General features: G+C 44.1%; 1 protein-coding gene across 1 annotated transcript in view; it reads right to left on the bottom strand.

Moving 5' to 3' along the window:
* The window catches only part of LOC128700233 (orexin/Hypocretin receptor type 1), a 220,932-nt gene that overhangs the window by 39,961 nt on the left and 155,971 nt on the right, over positions 1-25,000 (bottom strand). The window lies entirely within an intron of this gene.

Here is a 25,000-nt window from a genome sequence, read left to right as displayed (position 1 = left end):
TAACCAGCCAGGACGAGTCAGTGTGTAACTAGCCAGGACGAGTCAGTGTGTAACTAGCCAGGACGAGTCAGTGTGTAACTAGCCAGGACGAGTCAGTGTGTAACTAGCCAGGACGAGTCAGTGTGTAACTAGCCAGGACGAGTCAGTGTGTAACTAGCCAGGACGAGTCAGTGTGTAACCAGCCAGGACGAGTCAGTGTGTAACTAGCCAGGACGAGTCAGTGTGTAACTAGCCAGGACGAGTCAGTGTGTAACTAGCCAGGACGAGTCAGTGTGTAACTAGCCAGGACGAGTCAGTGTGTAACCAGCCAGGACGAGTCAGTGTGTAACCAGCCAGGACGAGTCAGTGTGTAACCAGCCAGGACGAGTCAGTGTGTAACCAGCCAGGACGAGTCAGTGTGTAACCAGCCAGGACGAGTCAGTGTGTAACCAGCCAGGACGAGTCAGTGTGTAACCAGCCAGGACGAGTCAGTGTGTAACTAGCCAGGACGAGTCAGTGTGTAACCAGCCAGGACGAGTCAGTGTGTAACCAGCCAGGACGAGTCAGTGTGTAACCAGCCAGGACGAGTCAGTGTGTAACTAGCCAGGACGAGTCAGTGTGTAACCAGCCAGGACGAGTCAGTGTGTAACCAGCCAGGACGAGTCAGTGTGTAACCAGCCAGGACGAGTCAGTGTGTAACCAGCCAGGACGAGTCAGTGTGTAACTAGCCAGGACGAGTCAGTGTGTAACCAGCCAGGAAGAGTCAGTGTGTAACTAGCCAGGACGAGTCAGTGTGTAACCAGCCAGGACGAGTCAGTGTGTAACCAGCCAGGACGAGTCAGTGTGCAACCAGCCAGGACGAGTCAGTGTGTAACCAGCCAGGACGAGTCAGTGTGTAACCAGCCAGGACGAGTCAGTGTGTAACCAGCCAGGACGAGTCAGTGTGTAACCAGCCAGGAAGAGTCAGTGTGTAACCAGCCAGGACGAGTCAGTGTGTAACCAGCCAGGACGAGTCAGTGTGTAACTAGCCAGGACGAGTCAGTGTGTAACCAGCCAGGACGAGTCAGTGTGTAACCAGCCAGGACGAGTCAGTGTGTAACTAGCCAGGACGAGTCAGTGTGTAACTAGCCAGGACGAGTCAGTGTGTAACCAGCCAGGACGAGTCAGTGTGTAACCAGCCAGGACGAGTCAGTGTGTAACCAGCCAGGACGAGTCAGTGTGTAACTAGCCAGGACGAGTCAGTGTGTAACTAGCCAGGACGAGTCAGTGTGTAACCAGCCAGGACGAGTCAGTGTGTAACTAGCCAGGACGAGTCAGTGTGTAACCAGCCAGGACGAGTCAGTGTGTAACTAGCCAGGACGAGTCAGTGTGTAAGCAGCCAGGACGAGTCAGTGTGTAACTAGCCAGGACGAGTCAGTGTGTAACTAGCCAGGACGAGTCAGTGTGTAACTAGCCAGGACGAGTCAGTGTGTAACCAGCCAGGACGAGTCAGTGTGTAACTAGCCAGGACGAGTCAGTGTGTAACCAGCCAGGACGAGTCAGTGTGTAACTAGCCAGGACGAGTCAGTGTGTAACCAGCCAGGACGAGTCAGTGTGTAACCAGCCAGGACGAGTCAGTGTGTAACTAGCCAGGACGAGTCAGTGTGTAACCAGCCAGGACGAGTCAGTGTGTAACCAGCCAGGACGAGTCAGTGTGTAACCAGCCAGGACGAGTCAGTGTGTAACCAGCCAGGACGAGTCAGTGTGTAACTAGCCAGGACGAGTCAGTGTGTAACTAGCCAGGACGAGTCAGTGTGTAACCAGCCAGGACGAGTCAGTGTGTAACTAGCCAGGACGAGTCAGTGTGTAACCAGCCAGGACGAGTCAGTGTGTAACTAGCCAGGACGAGTCAGTGTGTAACCAGCCAGGACGAGTCAGTGTGTAACTAGCCAGGACGAGTCAGTGTGTATCCAGCCAGGACGAGTCAGTGTGTAACCAGCCAGGACGAGTCAGTGTGTAACCAGCCAGGACGAGTCAGTGTGTAACCAGCCAGGACGAGTCAGTGTGTAACCAGCCAGGACGAGTCAGTGTAACTAGCCAGGACGAGTCAGTGTGTAACCAGCCAGGACGAGTCAGTGTGTAACCAGCCAGGACGAGTCAGTGTGTAACTAGCCAGGACGAGTCAGTGTGTAACCAGCCAGGACGAGTCAGTGTGTAACCAGCCAGGACGAGTCAGTGTGTAACCAGCCAGGACGAGTCAGTGTGTAACTAGCCAGGACGAGTCAGTGTGTATCCAGCCAGGACGAGTCAGTGTGTAACCAGCCAGGACGAGTCAGTGTGTAACCAGCCAGGACGAGTCAGTGTGTAACCAGCCAGGACGAGTCAGTGTGTAACCAGCCAGGACGAGTCAGTGTGTAACCAGCCAGGACGAGTCAGTGTGTAACCAGCCAGGACGAGTCAGTGTGTAACCAGCCAGGACGAGTCAGTGTGAGTATCCAGCCAGGACAAGTCAGTGTGTAACCAGCCAGGACGAGTCAGTGTGTAACCAGCCAGGACGAGTCAGTGTGTAACTAGCCAGGACGAGTCAGTGTGTAACCAGCCAGGACGAGTCAGTGTGTAACTAGCCAGGACGAGTCAGTGTGTAACTAGCCAGGACGAGTCAGTGTGTAACTAGCCAGGACGAGTCAGTGTGTATCCAGCCAGGACGAGTCAGTGTGTAACCAGCCAGGACGAGTCAGTGTGTAACCAGCCAGGACGAGTCAGTGTGTAACCAGCCAGGACGAGTCAGTGTGTAACCAGCCAGGACGAGTCAGTGTGTAACTAGCCAGGACGAGTCAGTGTGTAACTAGCCAGGACGAGTCAGTGTGTATCCAGCCAGGACGAGTCAGTGTGTAACCAGCCAGGACGAGTCAGTGTGTAACCAGCCAGGACGAGTCAGTGTGTAACCAGCCAGGACGAGTCAGTGTGTAACCAGCCAGGACGAGTCAGTGTGTAACCAGCCAGGACGAGTCAGTGTGTAACTAGCCAGGACGAGTCAGTGTGTAACCAGCCAGGACGAGTCAGTGTGTAACCAGCCAGGACGAATCAGTGTGTAACCAGCCAGGACGAGTCAGTGTGTAACTAGCCATAACGAGTCAGTGTGTAACCAGCCAGGACGAGTCAGTGTGTAACTAGCCAGGACGAGTCAGTGTGTAACTAGCCAGGACGAGTCAGTGTGTAACCAGCCAGGACGAGTCAGTGTGTAACCAGCCAGGACGAGTCAGTGTGTAACCAGCCAGGACGAGTCAGTGTGTAACTAGCCAGGACGAGTCAGTGTGTAACCAGCCAGGACGAGTCAGTGTGTAACTAGCCAGGACGAGTCAGTGTGTAACTAGCCAGGACGAGTCAGTGTGTAACTAGCCAGGACGAGTCAGTGTGTAACTAGCCAGGACGAGTCAGTGTGTAACCAGCCAGGACGAGTCAGTGTGTAACTAGCCAGGACGAGTCAGTGTGTAACCAGCCAGGACGAGTCAGTGTGTAACTAGCCAGGACGAGTCAGTGTGTAACCAGCCAGGACGAGTCAGTGTGTAACTAGCCAGGACGAGTCAGTGTGTAACCAGCCAGGACGAGTCAGTGTGTAACCAGCCAGGACGAGTCAGTGTGTAACCAGCCAGGACGAGTCAGTGTGTAACTAGCCAGGACGAGTCAGTGTGTAACTAGCCAGGACGAGTCAGTGTGTAACCAGCCAGGACGAGTCAGTGTGTAACCAGCCAGGACGAGTCAGTGTGTAACCAGCCAGGACGAGTCAGTGTGTAACCAGCCAGGACGAGTCAGTGTGTAACTAGCCAGGACGAGTCAGTGTGTAACTAGCCAGGACGAGTCAGTGTGTAACTAGCCAGGACGAGTCAGTGTGTAACCAGCCAGGACGAGTCAGTGTGTAACTAGCCAGGACGAGTCAGTGTGTAACCAGCCAGGACGAGTCAGTGTGTAACTAGCCAGGACGAGTCAGTGTGTAACCAGCCAGGACGAGTCAGTGTGTAACCAGCCAGGACGAGTCAGTGTGTAACCAGCCAGGACGAGTCAGTGTGTAACTAGCCAGGACGAGTCAGTGTGTAACTAGCCAGGACGAGTCAGTGTGTAACCAGCCAGGACGAGTCAGTGTGTAACCAGCCAGGACGAGTCAGTGTGTAACTAGCCAGGACGAGTCAGTGTGTAACTAGCCAGGACGAGTCAGTGTGTAACCAGCCAGGACGAGTCAGTGTGTAACCAGCCAGGACGAGTCAGTGTGTAACCAGCCAGGACGAGTCAGTGTGTAACCAGCCAGGACGAGTCAGTGTGTAACCAGCCAGGACGAGTCAGTGTGTAACCAGCCAGGACGAGTCAGTGTGTAACCAGCCAGGACGAGTCAGTGTGTAACTAGCCAGGACGAGTCAGTGTGTAACCAGCCAGGACGAGTCAGTGTGTAACCAGCCAGGACGAGTCAGTGTGTAACCAGCCAGGACGAGTCAGTGTGTAACCAGCCAGGACGAGTCAGTGTGTAACCAGCCAGGACGAGTCAGTGTGTAACCAGCCAGGACGAGTCAGTGTGTAACCAGCCAGGACGAGTCAGTGTGTAACCAGCCAGGACGAGTCAGTGTGTAACCAGCCAGGACGAGTCAGTGTGTAACCAGCCAGGACGAGTCAGTGTGTAACCAGCCAGGACGAGTCAGTGTGTAACCAGCCAGGACGAGTCAGTGTGTAACCAGCCAGGACGAGTCAGTGTGTAACCAGCCAGGACGAGTCAGTGTGTAACCAGCCAGGACGAGTCAGTGTGTAACCAGCCAGGACGAGTCAGTGTGTAACCAGCCAGGACGAGTCAGTGTGTAACCAGCCAGGACGAGTCAGTGTGTAACCAGCCAGGACGAGTCAGTGTGTAACCAGCCAGGACGAGTCAGTGTGTAACCAGCCAGGACGAGTCAGTGTGTAACCAGCCAGGACGAGTCAGTGTGAGTATCCAGCCAGGACAAGTCAGTGTGTAACCAGCCAGGACGAGTCAGTGTGTAACCAGCCAGGACGAGTCAGTGTGTAACCAGCCAGGACGAGTCAGTGTGTAACCAGCCAGGACGAGTCAGTGTGTAACCAGCCAGGACGAGTCAGTGTGTAACCAGCCAGGACGAGTCAGTGTGAGTATCCAGCCAGGACAAGTCAGTGTGTAACTAGCCAGGACGAGTCAGTGTGTAACTAGCCAGGACAAGTCAGTGTGAAACTAGCCAGGACGATTCAGTGTGTAACTAGCCAGGACGAGTCAGTGTGTAACCAGCCAGGACGAGTCAGTGTGTAACCAGCCAGGACGAGTCAGTGTGTAACCAGCCAGGACAAGTCAGTGTGAGTATCCAGCCAGGACAAGTCAGTGTGAGTATCCAGCCAGGACAAGTCATAGTGTGTATCCAGCCAGGACAAGTCAGTGTGAGTATCCAGCCAGGACAAGTCATAGTGTGTATCCAGCCAGGACAAGTCATAGTGTGTATCCGGCCAGGACAAGTCATAGTGTGTATCCAGCCAGGACAAGTCATAGTGAGTATCCAGCCAGGACAAGTCATAGTGTGTATCCAGCCAGGACAAGTCATAGTGTGTATCCAGCCAGGACAAGTCATAGTGTGTATCCAGCCAGGACAAGTCATAGTGTGTATCCAGCCAGGACAAGTCAGTGTGTATCCAGCCAGGACAAGTCATAGTGTGTATCCGGCCAGGACGAGTCAGTGTGAGTATCCAGCCAGGACAAGTCAGTGTGTATCCAGCCAGGACAAGTCGTAGTGTGTATCCAGCCAGGACAAGTCGCAGTGTGTATCCAGCCAGGACAAGTCTGTGTATCCAGCCAGGACAAGCCATAATGTGTACCCAGCCAGGACAAGTCAGTGTGAGTATCCAGCCAGGACAAGTCATAGTGTGTATCCAGCCAGGACAAGTCATAGTGTGTATCCAGCCAGGACAAGTCATAGTGTGTATCCAGCCAGGACAAGTCATAGTGTGTATCCAGCCAGGACAAGTCATAGTGTGTATCCAGCCAGGACAAGTCATAGTGTGTATCCAGCCAGGACAAGTCATAGTGTGTATCCGGCCAGGACAAGTCATAGTGTGTATCCGGCCAGGACAAGTCATAGTGTGTATCCAGCCAGGACAAGTCAGTGTGAGTATCCAGCTAGGACAAGTCATAGTGTGTATCCAGCCAGGACAAGTCAGTGTGTATCCAGCCAGGACAAGTCAGTGTGTATCCAGCCAGGACAAGTCGTAGTGTGTATCCAGCCAGGACAAGTCTGTGTATCCAGCCAGGACAAGCCATAATGTGTACCCAGCCAGGACAAGTCAGTGTGAGTATCCAGCCAGGACAAGTCATAGTGTGTATCCAGCCAGGACAAGTCGTAGTGTGTATCCAGCCAGGACAAGTCTGTGTATCCAGCCAGGACAAGCCATAATGTGTACCCAGCCAGGACAAGTCAGTGTGAGTATCCAGCCAGGACAAGTCATAGTGTGTATCCAGCCAGGACAAGTCATAGTGTGTATCCGGCCAGGACAAGTCAGTGTGTATCCAGCCAGGACAAGTCATAGTGTGTATCCAGCCAGGACAATGTGGAAGGTTACGTATAGCTTTACTGACCCTAACATAGTCGATAGGTTTTAAACCCTATTAACCAACCACGGACGAAAAAAGAAAATTTCTAGAGTAAGGCTACTGTGTAACTTGGAATATATGGAGAGTGTTAAGGTAGTATGTACCAGACTATCAATGTTGCCTTGTTAATATGAAAACGAAACACATGTAATACTAAACTTGGGTCAATTATGGCTACGTTCCTGGCATCATCGGCATTGTCCTGACTGGATGTGCACTGATAATTCTAACTCCCCCTCCCGTGGTTGTTTTTCATCCTGTATCGCTTGGTTTGCGATATTTGCATATATATATATATATATATATATATATATATATATATATATATATATATATATATATATATATACATATATATATATATATATATATACATGTATATATATATATATATATATATATATATATACATATATATATATATATATATATATATATATATATATATATATATATACATGTATATATATATATATATATATATATATATATATATATATATATATACATGTATATATATATATATATATATATATATATATATATATATATATATATATATATATATACATGTATATATATATATATATATATATATATATATATATATATATATATATATATATATATATATATATATATGTATATATATTGGCAGTTTGGAGAGATATATTGTGTATTTTTATAAGTATATACTTCTAAACTGTTGTATTCTGAGCACCTCTGCAAAAACAGTGATTATGTGTGAGTGGGGTGAAAGTGTTGAATGATGATGAAAGTATTTTCTCTTTGGGGATTTTCTTTCTCTTTGGGTCACCCTGCCTTGGTGGGAGTCGGCCGACTGTGTTAAGAGTTGAGAGTGTATATAGTCCAGACTGTGTGGTGGTGAAGAGCTCTTGATCTGATAGACTTACTCTTCTCTGATTGGATCAGACCTGATTGCCTCTCATTCCCCGTGAATTTAATAACATTTCTCTGTTGTGATAGTTATTGACACGGAGGAAACACCTGGCTCCACGCACCGCCATTATTTAATATCTTCCGATATTAATGACACTGGACACTTACATACGCTACTCCAACACTGAAAATTCCCTTGACTTTGTGGATGGTGGGTATGGGGGGGGGGAGGATACTCGGCTCATTAAAGGTTGAAAACATTTCCTTTAGAACCTTCAAAAAATTAAAAATATTAAAGATGATCTAGCACTTGAATCCCTCTCTCTCTCTCTCTCTCTCTCTCTCTCTCTCTATCATTTTCAAAGGTGAATGAAAAGGGTGGAGATTTCAATTATATATATAAATATATATATATATATATATATATATATATATATATATATATATATATATATATATATATATATATATATATATATATATTTTTTTTTTTTCAACAAGTCGGCCGTCTCCCACCGAGGCAGGGTGACCCAAAAAAGAAAGAAAATCCCCAAAAAGAAAATACTTTCATCATTCAACACTTTCACCACACTCACACATTATCACTGTTTTTGCAGAGGTGCTCAGAATACAACAGTCTAGAAGCATACACATATAAAGATACACAACATATCCCTCCAAACTGCCAATATCCCAAACCCCTCCTTTAAAGTGCAGGCATTGTACTTCCCATTTCCAGGACTCAAGTCCGACTATATGAAAATAACCGGTTTCCCTGAATCCCTTCACTAAATATTACCCTGCTCACACTCCAACAGATCGTCAGGTCCCAAGTACCATTCGTCTCCATTCACTCCTATCTAACACGCTCACGCACGCTTGCTGGAAGTCCAAGCCCCTCGCCCACAAAACCTCCTTTACCCCCTCTCTCCAACCCTTTCTAGGACGACCCCTACCCCGCCTTCCTTCCCCTATAGATTTATATGCTTTCCATGTCATTCTACTTTGATCCATTCTCTCTAAATGACCAAACCACCTCAACAACCCCTCTTCTGCCCTCTGACTAATACTTTTATTAACTCCACACCTTTTCCTAATTTCCACACTCCGAATTTTCTGCATTATATTTACACCACACATTGCCCTTACACAGGACATCTCCACTGCCTCCAACCGTCTCCTCGCTGCTGCATTTACCACCCAAGCTTCACATCCATATAAGAGTGTTGGTACTACTATACTTTCATACATTCCCTTCTTTGCCTCCATAGATAACGTTTTTTGACTCCACATATACCTCAACGCACTACTCACCTTTTTTCCCTCATCAATTCTATGATTAACCTCATCCTTCATAAATCCATCCGCCGACACGTCAACTCCCAAGTATCTGAAAACATTCACTTCTTCCATACTCCTCCCCAATTTGATATCCAATTTTTCTTTATCTAAATCATTTGATACCCTCATCACCTTACTCTTTTCTATGTTCACTTTCAACTTTCTACCTTTACACACACTCCCAAACTCATCCACTAACCTTTGCAATTTTTCTTTAGAATCTCCCATAAGCACAGTATCATCAGCAAAAAGTAACTGTGTCAATTCCCATTTTGAATTTGATTCCCCATAATTTAATCCCACCCCTCTCCCGAACACCCTAGCATTTACTTCCTTTACAACCCCATCTATAAATATCTTAAACAACCATGGTGACATTACACATCCCTGTCTAAGACCTACTTTTACCGGGAAGTAGTCTCCCTCTCTTCTACACACCCTAACCTGAGCCTCACTATCCTCATAAAAACTCTTTACAGCATTTAGTAACTTACCACCTATTCCATATACTTGCAACATCTGCCACATTGCTCCTCTATCCACTCTATCATATGCCTTTTCTAAATCCATAAATGCAATAAAAACCTCCCTACCTTTATCCAAATACTGTTCACATATATGCTTCAATGTAAACACTTGATCTACACATCCCCTACCCACTCTGAAGCCTCCTTGCTCATCCGCAATCCTACATTCTGTCTTACCTCTAATTCTTTCAATTATAACCCTACCGTACACTTTTCCTGGTATACTCAGTAAACTTATACCTCTATAATTTTTACAATCACTTTTGTCCCCTTTCCCTTTATATAAAGGGACTATACATGCTCTCCGCCATATATATATATACATATATATATATATATATATATATATATATATATATATATATATATATATATATATTATATATATATATATATATAATATATATATATATATATATATATATATTATATATATATATATATATATATATATATATATATATATATATATATATATATATATATATATATATATATATATATATATATATATATATATATATATATATACGCAATTTTTCTTTATAATCTCCACATAAGTACAGTATTATCAGCAAAAAGTAACTGTCAATTCCCATTTTATATTTGATTCCCAATAATTTATATATATATATATATATATATATATATATATATATATATATATATATATATATATATATATATATATATATATATATATATATAGATATATATCTATGCGCGCAACATTTGGTCATGTGTATTATGGAGATATTTCTCCAACCAGTGACTATCAGTTCAATACAGAGAATAATACCGGAGACGGCGGAAGACAAAGCAGCAAATGTATGGTTATCAGTCCCTCAGTCTTGAAGGAATCATCGATGCCGAGGGACTGATTATCTCAAACTGCTACCTCATATTTTTTTCACCGTCTAAAGGTCTTCTTCATCGTGTGGGTTAGTTGTGAATTGTTCCAGCCACGGTATTGTGGGTCGTGAATTGTTCCAGCCACGGTATTGTGGGTCGTGAATTGTTCCAGCCACGGTATTGTGGGTCGTGAATTGTTCCAGCCACGGTATTGTGGGTTGTGAATTGTTCCAGCCACGGTATTGTGGGTCGTGAATTGTTCCAGCCACGGTATTGTGGGTCGTGAATTGTTCCAGCCACGGTATTGTGGGTCGTGAATTGTTCCAGCCACGGTATTGTGGGTTATGAATTGTTCCAGCCACGGTATTGTGGGTTGTGAATTGTTCCAGCCACGGTATTGTGGGTCGTGAATTGTTCCAGCCACGGTATTGTGGGTCGTGAATTGTTCCAGCCACGGTATTGTGGGTTGTGAATTGTTCCAGCCACGGTATTGTGGGTCGTGAATTGTTCCAGCCACGGTATTGTGGGTCGTGAATTGTTCCAGCCACGGTATTGTGGGTTGTGAATTGTTCCAGCCACGGTATTGTGGGTCGTGAATTGTTCCAGCCACGGTATTGTGGGTTGTGAATTGTTCCAGCCACGGTATTGTGGGTTGTGAATTGTTCCAGCCACGGTATTGTGGGTTGTGAATTGTTCCAGCCACGGTATTGTGATTGTCATTCTTCTAAGAACAAAGATCAACATATTTAACAAACGAATCAAATCAAAAACAAACACAAAGAACAGTACGTTAAAACAAGAAATCATAACAAACACACAACATAAACACTACGCTAAAACAAACTGTCAGAACAAAAGCACAACATAAACCAAAAAAAACACTACGTAAAAAAAAACTCGACAGCATCCGGCCACCGGATTTTCAGAGGCCTTAAAGTAGAAGTTTCTTACGGACGGGAGATCTTTAGCCTGTACGTTATTCATGCCCGGCTCACTCACACGGACGGAGGGCGGGCGAAATTTCGCCCTGAAATTTCCAGGGACTGTCGTAAATCGTTCCGTAACTAACGTAGGGAGTACGAGGCCGACGCAGATCCCAGCCTTCAAAGTTTTAATGTACGGAGCGTCAAATGACGAACGAGCGTCTGTATAGATGAAGATGCCATAAAGATGGCGGATCATGTCGTAACTCAGGGAGAGGGAGAGAGAGAGAGAGAGAGAGAGAGAGAGAGAGAGAGAGAGAGAGAGAGAGAGAGAGAGAGAGAGAGAGAGAGAGAGAGAGAGACAGAGAGAGAGAGAGACAGAGAGAGAGAGAGAGAGAGAGAGAGAGAGAGAGAGAGAGAGAGAGAGAGAGAGAGAGAGAGAGAGAGAGAGAGAGAGCCTGAACCAGTCAGTGGAAGAAGGAAGAGGTTATGGAATTTACAGAACGTTGAGCCTCTGTATCAGTGGGACTCTGGAGAACACTATTAAGACCACTGTCTCCATCACAGTGTCTCCACCACCCCACAGTGTCTCCACCACCCCACAGTGTCTCCACCACACTACACTGTCACCACCACGCAACACTCACCACCATGTAAAACTGTCACCACCACGCAACACTGTCACCACTACACCACACTGTCTCCACCACACCACACTGTCTCCACCACACCACACTGTCTCCACCACACCACACTGTCTCCACCACACCACACTGTCTCCAAGAGTCCTTCACCAGCATATAAACCACTTCTTTCGCCATCAAAGAAAGCAAAGATGGCAGGAGTTTTTGCACACAATCCAGGCTCGTTATTTCCTCTACCCGGTAACGCCTCGTTACTTCGCCACCATCTAACTAGGCGAGTAAGCAATGAACGCCAATTGGTCCCTGGTAACGCCTCGCTACCTCGCCACCATCTAACTAGGCGATTAAGCAATGAACGCCAATTGGTTCCTGGTAACGCCTCGTTACCTCGTCACTTTCAAACTTGGCGAGGCAAGAAAAGTATAAATGGACTGGTGGAATGCTGGGTAATGAGACGGCCATCAACACATCATGCCGGGGTTGATGTGATATTTGTAAAAGGTTTTAGAACACGGATCGTGACGCTCCGCTTGTAGAATGGGAGAAATCAGCGGAGAGATATTAGCAGTGGGAGCTAACAGAGGGAAGACATCATCAGAGGGAGATAACAGAGGGAAGACATCATCAGTAGGAGCTAACAGAGGGAAGACATCAGTGAGAAATAACAGAGGGAAGACATCATCAGTGGGAGCTAACAGAGGGAAGACATCATCAGTGGGAGCTAACAGAGGGAAGACATCATCAGTGGAAGATTCAAGTCTACCTCTTCTGAACAGCTTCAACGTTTAATGTGTGATGGATCTTCCAGTGTAGCAGCCACTAAATCTCCAGGAACTATGTCAGGCCGTGATTTGACAAAGTTCCTGGAGAGCGAAACGTTGTGACCTTTTACCTAACATATTGTCGGTGATTCCACCTAACAGTATTACAGGTACAGATTTTTTTTGGACTCTGAGCGGTAACTGGAAAATGCATCTCCTGGTAAGCTTCACACTGAGTGCTGATGTGTGTCCCCTCAAAGACAGCAAATCTCTGGAGGATTCGGTCGTGCAAGTTATCATGTGCAAATTTTTATTAATTTGGTTCCAGCAAAATGACGAACATCTCTTCCGATCAGAAATAAGTCAGTTTGATTTTATTAGATAACCTTAGCTTAAATAAACCTAATGGTTTTTACTGTGTTTATAATGGTTTTTACTGTGTTTATAACCTCTGTGGGTCCTCAAGACTACTGTAAAAAAAAATTTATATACAAGAGTAAACAGTTGTAAGATGTCACAAGAGCTCAGCTCACCTGACTTCACTAAACATCAGCTGACCTCACAAGTACCCAGGGATGGATTTACTATGAAGTTAATAAATTATAAGCTTCAAGGCCCCTAATCCAGGAGGGGCCCCAGAAGCGAATTTTGTCCACGGTGCTTAAAATTTTTTGGTCTACTGTATGAGAAGGCGTTGCGAAGGGGCCCCCATAACAGTTCAAGCTTCAGAGCCCCAAAAAATGTAGGTCCGCCACTGCATGTACAGTCCCTATATAAAGCAGTGTTCTCCCAAGTCACATGTATGAAGTTAACAAAGTCCAGGGCTGAAACGTGCTCATAATAAAACAACCTGAGTTTTTACCGACGAGTCTTTAACCGTATTGCCCACCCCTACCTTTCCACCAGGTGGTAATACTGCTGTGATATTACCTCTGTTAATATCTAGCTCCTACAACAATACCTCCTCTTAATATCTGCAACAACACTTCCTCTTTATATCTACAACACTTCCTTTTAATATCTACATCAACACATTGTTAATATCTACAACACATTGTTAATATCTACAACACATTGTTAATATCTACAACACATTGTTAATATCTACAACACATTGTTAATATCTACAACACTACTTCCCGTGTCCCGCTCTGTGAAAGGCTTAAAAAATACCAAGAAAAAGTTTGGCAATACATTAAGAAGACTGTGGTGCGCAGGAGCCAGAGCTCAACACTATCATTTAAGATGCCGCTGGTAACTTTAATAATTAGGTTCGATTATTATTTAAACTTTCTATTATTCTCTCCCCCTGCTAGCATTAAGTATTTTAGGCTATCCTAATCATGCGGTGTTATCAGGGTATGTTAGCTGCTATTACCACTTATTTGTTGCTGTTAGGTCACATATTTGTTGCTGTTAGGTCACATATTTGTTGCTGTTAGGTCACATATTTGTTGCTGTCAGGTCACATATTTGTTGCTGTCAGGTCACATATTTGTTGCTGTCAGGTCACATATTTGTTGCTGTTAGGTCATATATTTGTTGCTGTCAGGTCACATATTTGTTGCTGTTAGGTCACATATTTGTTGCTGTTAGGTCACATATTTGTTGCTGTCAGGTCACATATTTGTTGCTGTTAGGTCACATATTTGTTGCTGTTAGGTCACATATTTGTTGCTGTTAGGTCACATATTTGTTGCTGTCAGGTCACATATTTGTTGCTGTTAGGTCACATATTTGTTGCTGTTAGGTCACATATTTGTTGCTGTTAGGTCACATATTTGTTGCTGTTAGGTCACATATTTGTTGCTGTTAGGTCACATATTTGTTGCTGTCAGGTCACATATTTGTTGCTGTTAGGTCACATATTTGTTGCTGTTAGGTCACATATTTGTTGCTGTTAGGTCACATATTTGTTGCTGTTAGGTCACATATTTGTTGCTGTTAGGTCACATATTTGTTGCTGTTAGGTCACATATTTGTTGCTGTTAGGTCACATATTTGTTGCTGTCAGGTCACATATTTGTTGCTGTTAGGTCACATATTTGTTGCTGTCAGGTCACATATTTGTTGCTGTCAGGTCACATATTTGTTGCTGTCAGGTCACATATTTGTTGCTGTTAGGTCACATATTTGTTGCTGTTAGGTCACATATTTGTTGCTGTTAGGTCACATATTTGTTGCTGTTAGGTCACATATTTGTTGCTGTTAGGTCACATATTTGTTGCTGTTAGGTCACATATTTGTTGCTGTTAGGTCACATATTTGTTGCTGTTAGGTCACATATTTGTTGCTGTTAGGTCACATATTTGTTGCTGTCAGGTCACATATTTGTTGCTGTTAGGTCACATATTTGTTGCTGTCAGGTCACATATTTGTTGCTGTCAGGTCACATATTTGTTGCTGTCAGGTCACATATTTGTTGCTGTTAGGTCACATATTTGTTGCTGTTAGGTCACATATTTGTTGCTGTTAGGTCACATATTTGTTGCTGTTAGGTCACATATTTGTTGCTGTTAGGTCACATATTTGTTGCTGTTAGGTCACATATTTGTTGCTGTTAGGTCACATATTTGTTGCTGTTAGATCACATATTTGTTGCTGTTAGGTCACATATTTGTTGCTGTCAGGTCACATATTTGTTGCTGTTAGGTCACATATTTGTTGCTGTCAGGTCACATATTTGTTGCTGTCAGGTCACATATTTGTTGCTGTCAGGTCACATATTTGTTGCTGTTAGGTCACATATTTGTTGCTGTTAGGTCACATATTTGTTGCTGTTAGGTCACATATTTGTTGCTGTTAGGTCACATATTTGTTGCTGTTAGGTCACATATTTGTTGCTGTTAGGTCACATATTTGTTGCTGTTAGGTCACATATTTGTTGCTGTTAGGTCACATATTTGTTGCTGTCAGGTCACATATTTGTTGCTGTTAGGTCACATATTTGTTGCTATCACGACGGTCTGGAGTTTTGAGACTGACCGCGGGTTCAAACCCCACCCGTGGTATGGTTGAGGGTCACCATCGCAGTAAGACAACACAGTGTTGGGGGACACCATCACAGTAAGACAACACAGTGTTGGGGGACACCATCACAGTAAGACAACACAGTGTTGGGGGACACCATCACAGTAAGACAACACAGTGTTGGGGGTCACCATCACAGTAAGACAACACAGTGTTGGGGGTCACCATCACAGTAAGACAACACAGTGTTGAAGGTCACCATCACAGTAAGACAACACAGTGTTGAAGGTCACCATCACAGTAAGACAACACAGTGTTGGGGGACACCATCACAGTAAGACAACACAGTGTTGAGGGTCACCATCACAGTAAGACAACATAGTGTTGGGGACACCATCACAGTAATACAACACAGTGTTGAGGGTCACCATCATAGTAAGACAACACAGTGTTGAAGGTCACCATCACAGTAAGACAACATAGTGTTGAAGGTCACCATCACAGTAAGACAACACAGTGTTGAGGGTCACCATCACAGTAAGACAACACAGTGTTGAAGGTCACCATCACAGTAAGACAACACAGTGTTGAAGGTCACCATCGCAGTAAGACAACACAGTGTTGGGGGTCACCATCACAGTAAGACAACACAGTGTTGGGGGTCACCATCACAGTAAGACAACACAGTGTTGAAGGTCACCATCACAGTAAGACAACACAGTGTTGAAGGTCACCATCAGAGTAAGACAACACAGTGTTGAAGGTCACCATCACAGTAAGACAACACAGTGTTGAAGGTCACCATCACAGTAAGACAACACAGTGTTGGGGGACACCATCACAGTAAGACAACACAGTGTTGAGGGTCACCATCACAGTAAGACAACACAGTGTTGAGGGTCACCATCACAGTAAGACAACACAGTGTTGGGGGTCACCATCACAGTAAGACAACATAGTGTTGAGGGTCACCATCACAGTAAGACAACACAGTGTTGAGGGTCACCATCACAGTAAGACAACACAGTGTTGAGGGTCACCATCACAGTAAGACAACACAGTGTTGAGGGTCACCATCACAGTAAGACAACACAGTGTTGAGGGTCACCATCACAGTAAGACAACACAGTGTTGAGGGTCACCATCACAGTAAGACAACACAGTGTTGAAGGTCACCATCACAGTAAGACAACACAGTGTAGAGGGTCACCATCACAGTAAGACAACACAGTGTTGAGGGTCACCATCACAGTAAGACAACACAGTGTTGAGAGTCACCATCACAGTAAGACAACACAGTGTTGAAGGTCACCATCACAGTAAGACAACACAGTGTTGAGGGTCACCATCACAGTAAGACAACACAGTGTTGAGGGTCACCATCACAGTAAGACAACACAGTGTTGAAGGTCACCATCACAGTAAGACAACACAGTGTTGAGGGTCACCATCACAGTAAGACAACACAGTGTTGAAGGTCACCATCACAGTAAGACAACACAGTGTTGAAGGTCACCATCACAGTAAGACAACACAGTGTTGAAGGTCACCATCACAGTAAGACAACACAGTGTTGAAGGTCACCATCACAGTAAGACAACACAGTGTTGAAGGTCACCATCACAGTAAGACAACACAGTGTTGAGGGTCACCATCACAGTAAGACAACACAGTGTTGAAGGTCACCATCACAGTAAGACAACACAGTGTTGAAGGTCACCATCACAGTAAGACAACACAGTGTTGAGGGTCACCATCACAGTAAGACAACAGTTCCAGGCAATAAACTGCCTTCTGATAGTTTCTCCAAAAACTTTTTTTTCAAAACTGCCAGATGGAGGCGGAATATTGGCAGTAGTTGTGCAATCACTGGCGACGTTCCATGCCAACTGTTGCAGAGATCAACACTACAACGAAGCTTTAGGTTAGGTAAGGTATACCTGGAGGGGTTTCGGGCATCAACGCCTCCGCGGCCCAGTCAGTGACCAGGCCTCGCGGTGGATCAGGGCCTGATTAACCGATTAACCAGGCTGTTACTGCTGACCGCACGTAAATCGACGTACGAGCCACAGCCCTGCTTATCAGGTACTGACTCTAGGTGTTTGTCCAGCTCCTTCTTGAAGACAGCCAGAGGTCTATTGGTAATCCATCCTTTATATATGCTGGGAGGCAGATGAACAGTTTTGGGCCCCTAACACTTATTATGTTCTCTTAGTGTACTCGTGGCGCACCTCCTTTTCACTGGGGAGATGTTGCATCTCCTGTCGACTCCTCTGCTTTCATTGGGAGTGATTTTCATGTGCAGATTTGGGACTAGTCCTAGAATTTTCCAAGTGTATATTATCATGTATCTTTCTCGCTTGCGTTCCAGAGTACAAATCAAGGGACTTCAACCGTTCCCAATTTTCCTGTCATTCCTTTATCACGCATTCTGTGTGCTATTACACCATGATCGCACTGGCCAAAGGCTTTCGCGAAGTCTGTGTATACTACATCTGCATTTTGCCCTCCAGAGCATCCAAGACCATGTCATAGTGGTCCAATAGTTGTGAGAGGCAGGAGCGACTTGTTCTAAACTCATGCTGCCCTGGGTTGTGCAACTGATGGGTATCTAAGTAGGTGGCGATCATACTTCTTAGAACCCTTTCAAAGATTTTTACATGGGACGTTAGTGCTATCTGTCTGTAATTTCTTTGCAAATGCCACCTTTCCGGAGTGGGGCTATGTCTATTCTTTTAAGTAATTGTGGGATGACCCGTGTTCATACGCCCTCTGCACAGAATATTTAAGGCATGTAAAAGGGGTTTCTTGCAGTTCTTGTTGAACACAGTTCCACGAGCCTGGAGCAGAGTGTATGGGAATGTCATTTATTGCTTTTTCAAAGTCATGTGGTGTTAGGATATCAGAAATTCTTAAATTAGCCAAATTGTGAATCTCGGTCAAAAAGAAATCATTTAGATTGTCAACCGTTACTCTGATTAACGGCTCATTAAACGCCGAGTCATACTAGGACTTCAGTACCTCACTCATTTCTTTGCTGTCATCTAAGTCCCACCTCTGCTAAGCAGGGGTCTAATATTGGATGTAGTTTTTGCCACTGAATCGGCATAAAAGTATTTTGTTTTTTCAATTTCATTTATGGCTTTAAGTTCTTCCTGTGTTTCTAGTTCCCTATATGATTCCTTAAGTTTGATATTTGCTATTTCCTCTGGCCAGTGCCTCCTTTCGTATTTCAGATATATTGGCCAGTTTAAGCAGCTCTGTGATTCTTCGCCTTTGCCTCTAGATGGAGCGTCTCTGTCGAGAATGAGCCTTGAGGACACCAAGTGCCATAATGTTAATTTTTTCTAGGCAAAGGTTCGGATGCGTGTTGTTTAGAATATCTTCCCAACTTACGTCATTTAGGACATGGTTGATTTAATCTCACTGCATGTTATTGTTACTGAATTTGAATCTGGTGAAGACACCCTCATAACTGATCACAATTTGCTGGTCAAGAACCTTGCGCATACATGTCTGTACTACCGTTATATTGTGATCCGAGTGTATTGTCTTTGATACTGTTATATTTCGTACCAGATCATCATTATTAAGGATGTCAAGTGTATTTTCTAGTCTTGTTGGCTCCACTAGTTGTTGCCTTAGGGTGAATTTGTTGCAGAGATTTAATATCTCAAGTGTGTGTGAATTTTCATCTGAGCTGCGTCCTGCGGTTCTCTCTGCTAAAAGATTATTTGCGACATTCCTCCGTTTTAGGTATCTTAAGTTGGAATCACCCAGCGGCAAGATATTTAAGACAGGAATTGGGAGATATTCCAGACAGTAGTCAATTTTTAAAAGCTGTTCCTTGAATTGTTGGGAAGTTGCATCAGGAGGCTTGTATATAATCTTTTCTGGCAAAACTTCAACTACATCATTTGTGGTGTTTAGTAATTGAGCAAATGAGCGACTCTGTGACATACAGACCATCATCCCCTTGTTGCCTGTTTTTTCTGTGGCATATAAGTTATATCCTGGGTAAGGTAAGGTTAGGTTAGGCAAGCCAAGCCAAGCCAAGCCAAGCCAAGCCAAGCCAAGCCAAGCCAAGCCAAGCCAAGCCAAGGTTATGTAAGGTTTGTCAGGAAACATGACAAGTGTTTCCTGACGTGGGTCTTAGTCATATGATGACCCACAACTGGAGCTTTTGGTCATCTGACCGAGGCCTTCCATTGGCTTACCGGTCCACCCCTTTAAAAATTATGGTTATAATTATAACAACAGCGAAACGTAAAAGCTTATTCCGCATCGTTTCTCCAATACTCTCGGCATCAATACACACGCACACACACACACACACACACACACACACACACACACACACACACACACACACACACACACACACACACACACACACACTTGTCAGGAAGACAGCAGCGAGTCATGGTACGTGGCGAGGTGTCAGAGTGGGAACCTGTGACCAGCGGGGTCCCACAGGGGTCAGTCCTAGGACCAGTGCTGTTTCTGGTATTTGTGAACGACATGACGGAAGGAATAGACTCTGAGGTGTGTCTGTTTGCAGATCATGTGAAGTTGATGAGAAGAATTCATTCGATCGAAGACCAGGCAGAACTACAAAAGGATCTGGACAGGCTGCAGACCTGGTCCAGCAATTGGCTCCTGGAGTTCAACTCCACCAAGTGCAAAGTCATGAAGATTGGGGAAGGGCAAAGAAGACCGCAGACGGAGTACAGTCTAGGGGGCCAGAGACTACAAACCTCACTCGAGGATAAATATATTAGGGTGAGTATAACACCAGGCACATCTCCTGAATCGCACATCAACCAAATAACTGCTGCAGCATATGGGCGCCTAGCAAACCTCAGAACAGCATTCCGACATCTTAATAAGGAATAGTTCAGGACCCTGTACACCGTGTACGTTAGGCCCATACTGGAGTATACAGCGCCAGCCTGGAACCCACACCTAGCCAAGCACGTAAAGAAACAAGAGAAAGTGCAAAGGTTTACAAGACTAGTCCCAGAGCTAAGAGGTATGTCCAACGAGGAGAGGTTAAGGGAAATCGACCTGACTACACTGGAGGACAAGAGAGAGAGGGGGGACATGATAACGACATACAAAATACTGAGAGGAATTGACAAGGTGGACAAAGACAGGATGTTCCAGAGATTGGACACAGTAACAAGGGGACACAGTTGAAAGTTGAAGACTCAGATGAATCACAGCGATGTTAGGAAGTATTTCTTCAGCCACAGAGTTGTCAGGAAGTGGAATAGTTTGGGAAGCGATGTAGTGGAGGCAGGATCCATACATAGCTTTAAGCAGAGGTATGATAAAGCTCACGGTTCAGGGAGAGTGACCTAGTAGCGACCAGTGAAGAGGCGGGGCTAGGAGCTAGGACTCGACCCCTGCAACCTCAACTAGGTAAATACAACTAGGTAAATACACACACACACACACACACACACACACACACACACACACACAGATGAAGCGTAATGAAATCTTTTGCTGGCAACGTTTCGCCCACGTAGTGGTTGGTCTTTTTCCAAGTCACAGACAGCAAAACTAGTATGAGCAGGTATAGGGATAACTCCTTCCTACCCATGATATCGACACTTAGGCTTGTTTTAGTCTCTGTGTTATCTTAACGGATATCCTCTTAACAGCAACCTGTAACTTAACCCATGCATGAGGTGGCCATTAAACCTAAAAAAAACCAGAGGTTCAGGATCTAATATTAAAACCTTCTAATTTACCTAAAAAAAAACCAGAGGTTCAGGATCTAATATTAAAACCTTCTAATTTAAGAGGTCCAGGATTAATATTAAAGCCGTCTAAGAGGTCCAGGATTAATATTAAAGCCGTCTAAGAGGTCCAGGATTAATATTAAAGCCGTCTAAGAGGTCCAGGATTAATATTAAAGCCGTCTAAGAGGTCCAGGATTAATATTAAAACCCAAGAGGGCCAGGATCTATGGATCAGAACCAGGGAAGGGCCCAGTAGTTGGAACCCAACCCAAACACTGAAATATTTTTATGCAATAATATTTAGGAAATTAAGGCAGAAGGAAAAAAAAACTATTATAAATTTGTCAAATTTAAACAAGCCACAAAAAAGGTAAGTTTTCATTTTTTTTTTATTTTTTTGTTTTCCTAGTTTCGTTATTTTATATTTTCTACAATCGCGAAAATCTATTTTATTATATATCCCCTGAAAAAGGCTAGCTATTTTTTTTTTTTTTTTTTTTTTTTGCTTTCAAGGTTTCTGTACAGTATCCTATGAATGGCTCTTTTGATCGTCTTGAAACTTATATTATTACTACCACTACTATTTTACTATTACTATTAATATTACTATTACTGCTATTACTACTACTATTTATATTACTACTATTGCTATTACTACTATTTATATTACTACTATTGCTATTACTATTAGTGCTACTATCACTACTACTATTTATATAACTACTATTGCTATTACTATTAGTGCTACTACTACTGTTACTATTTCTATTACCATTACTAAACTATCCTCTGGTATTTTCGTGTCTGTTGTGTCTTCCTTCTCCCATGTACCTATTTACCGACCTACTGGATGATCTTCACCCTATTTACTAGCTCAGTTGTAACCTGATAATGGGCCAGGAGGGACCGAAACATCGTCTAAAGTTTCCCCTCCAAAGTGTGAGTTACTGGTGAGAGGCTCAACCTACCCAGAGGAGTGTTAGATGCAACAAGAAGGTAAGTGACGGCCCATAACTTGAGGGGAACAAGCATAGATGCAGTCTCGTAAGACACCTTTGCTGAAGACATTTCGCTTTTTAGACCTTGCTCAAGGTACCAGGAGCGAAACATCTACCGCATATAAGAGAAAAGCTTATAACTATGTTTCGGTCTGACCCGGATTATTTAGAGATCACAATAAATGGTTCAAGTCGGACCGAAACGTCGCCATAAGCTTGTCCCTCTCCTATGTGATGGAGATTTGTGTATCTACAGTAAAACCGTCGTAAACTAAAGGATCCGAATCCATTTTCTTACCCCCGCAAAGTGTTGAATCTCGTCCATAACACCCAGACAAAAGAGCATCACCTCCGCCGCTGTGATTTATACCCTTCAGTAATTGAACATATATCTTGCTGTTAATTCTCCCGAAATACTTTTTTTTAATCTTAACTCGAGGGCAGAAGAAACTTCCACTGAAGATTTATTTCTCTGACTATAAATTACGCAGAAGAGGGGGGAAGGGGGCTTAAATGGCTGAATATATTTAGCAATGGCCGTCAGCCTGGAGCTTCAGACGTGAGATAGAAATTTACGTAGGTGATACCACAGCGTCTTGGCCACCCCGGGACTGTCCTGAGTACCACCATTTCCACAGTAATGACGCTGCCCCGGGTACCTACTTTCAGTAGTATCACTGCCTGGGTACCTGTACTTGATGGTCAAGGTGCCTACAGTCTTTATCAATAATTTGGTTTATGTAGTATGGGTCTTTATCATCACGTTTCGCACACGGTATAATGAAGCTGTCCTCGAGCGAAACGGTGGTGCAATAAAGGCTTACGTTGTTTTCGTCTTATCGCTCTTCTTGCCGAATAAGGCAAGCGATAATTTGTGTATGCACTAATTTCACAAAAATCATTCTGAACCTAACGAAAAAAAATATTTCATTGTGTTTGTTTATTATTAAATTATTGTAAACTTATCTAAAATATATTTAGCTGGATTGGCTAAATTAAATTGCGCTTGTTATAATAAGGTTAGGTAAGTTTTCTAAGGTTCTTTTGGTATAAAATTATTAATTTTTACATTAACAAAAAATAAAAAATATATCTTTAAACGTATAAGAGAAAATTTTAGAAAGGACTTAATTTTAAATGAGTTCTTGCTAATTGACCAGTTTTACCTATTCGGCACGACATTATATGTATGAATGTATGTGTAGATTCAGAAAGATCTTAAGTCTGTAGATTGTATACCAGTAACTAGTACACTTGTAAGTTTAGCATGAAAAGTTGACATGCTGGGAGAGGATGAGAGTAGCGTGTGCTGTGGGAGAGTGGAGAATACCATGTACTGTGGGAGAGGGGAGAGAAGATTGTTTTGGGAGGAGGGGGAGAGAGAGAACAGAGGTGAACCTTACGTAACATTCTCTGGAAGAGGCAGCGGCTGGACCGGCAGATTAATCTTGCTGGGACTTGTACCGCACAGCCACCAGCTACGCCAGAGATGTACCCTACCAAAGTATTAATTAGTGTACCAAATTTATGATGACATACTTCCATTAGCGGACCTCGCTCACCTGTGACTTCACTCGCAACTGCTTCATCTTGCTTCTACTCCAGTATACAAGGTCTGGCCGTATGCCTATGCTATAGGTTTGAGTAACTCAATGCAGCATAATAGTAGTCTAGGGTAACACACTGTACGTTATCCCAACCCACTGTGAACACCTTTCGCCCACCAGGCACTTAACTACATAAGAGCCTTTGGTGGGCGAAACATTGTCACACTAAGACATAACCCGCACCGTGCGTCCTAATTGCACAACACACATGAGCCACACAGCAACATAAGGGAAGTCTCAGGTTATATACGAGCGAGGCTGAGAATCCTGCACTACAAGACAGAACTGTTTTCTTGGCAGACGGAAGAAGAAAGAGAGAGAGGAGACGGGAATTGAAAGGGAAATTAGGACTGGCGACTGCTTGACAGAGTAGAGAACAGAGCAAGACGTCTCATCTCTCGCCTGGACCCATCCTGGATAGATCTGTCATTTCAGCAGAGCCTTCAACATAGGAGGGATGTGGGTGGCCTTACTGTTATGTACAAGGCCAATATTTAAAGTAAAAGGACACAAGTGAGGGATTTATCAATGTGGGTGGCCTTACTGTTATGTACAAGGCCAATATTGTCAAAGTACCACACTTGGATCCACTTCGAGGACAGCGTGAAACAAGCTTTTATGCCACAAGACGGGCAGAAAGCAGCAACTTCACTCTGGCTGTACCCTTCTCCAGAACATCACTTCATCTGAGATCATTTATCCCCAGGATGACTCGAGTCTGGAACACATTCGTACAGCATAATGATGTCAACGAGATAAAGTCAGTTGATCAGATGAAAATGCTGGCCCACAGATGGCTCCAACTTCATCCTGTTCCCTACTTGTATGTTTCATAACAATAAAAATGCTTTCAAATGAGCTGATGTAGGTAACAGCTCTTAGCTTGTTAGGAATCCTTAACCTGTAAATAGTTTGTCAATAAAACTAGGGATCCTTAACCTAACCTTGTCAAACCCCGTGTTAAAAGAGAGAGAGAGAGAGAGAGAGAGAGAGAGAGAGAGAGAGAGAGATAGAGATAGAGAGAGAGAGGATAGACAGAGGGAGGAATATGAGATGGAGCAGGTTTTTAATAGTCGTGGAAGGATACTTACACTCACTTGAGTACCAACAGAGGACACATACCTGTGTACCATCAGAAGAC

The sequence above is a fragment of the Cherax quadricarinatus genome, chromosome 74, assembly GCF_038502225.1.
Source record: "Cherax quadricarinatus isolate ZL_2023a chromosome 74, ASM3850222v1, whole genome shotgun sequence".
NCBI lineage: Eukaryota > Metazoa > Arthropoda > Malacostraca > Decapoda > Parastacidae > Cherax > Cherax quadricarinatus.
The sequence above is the reverse complement of the archived record's forward strand: the minus strand, read 5'-3'. Positions and strand labels throughout refer to the sequence as shown.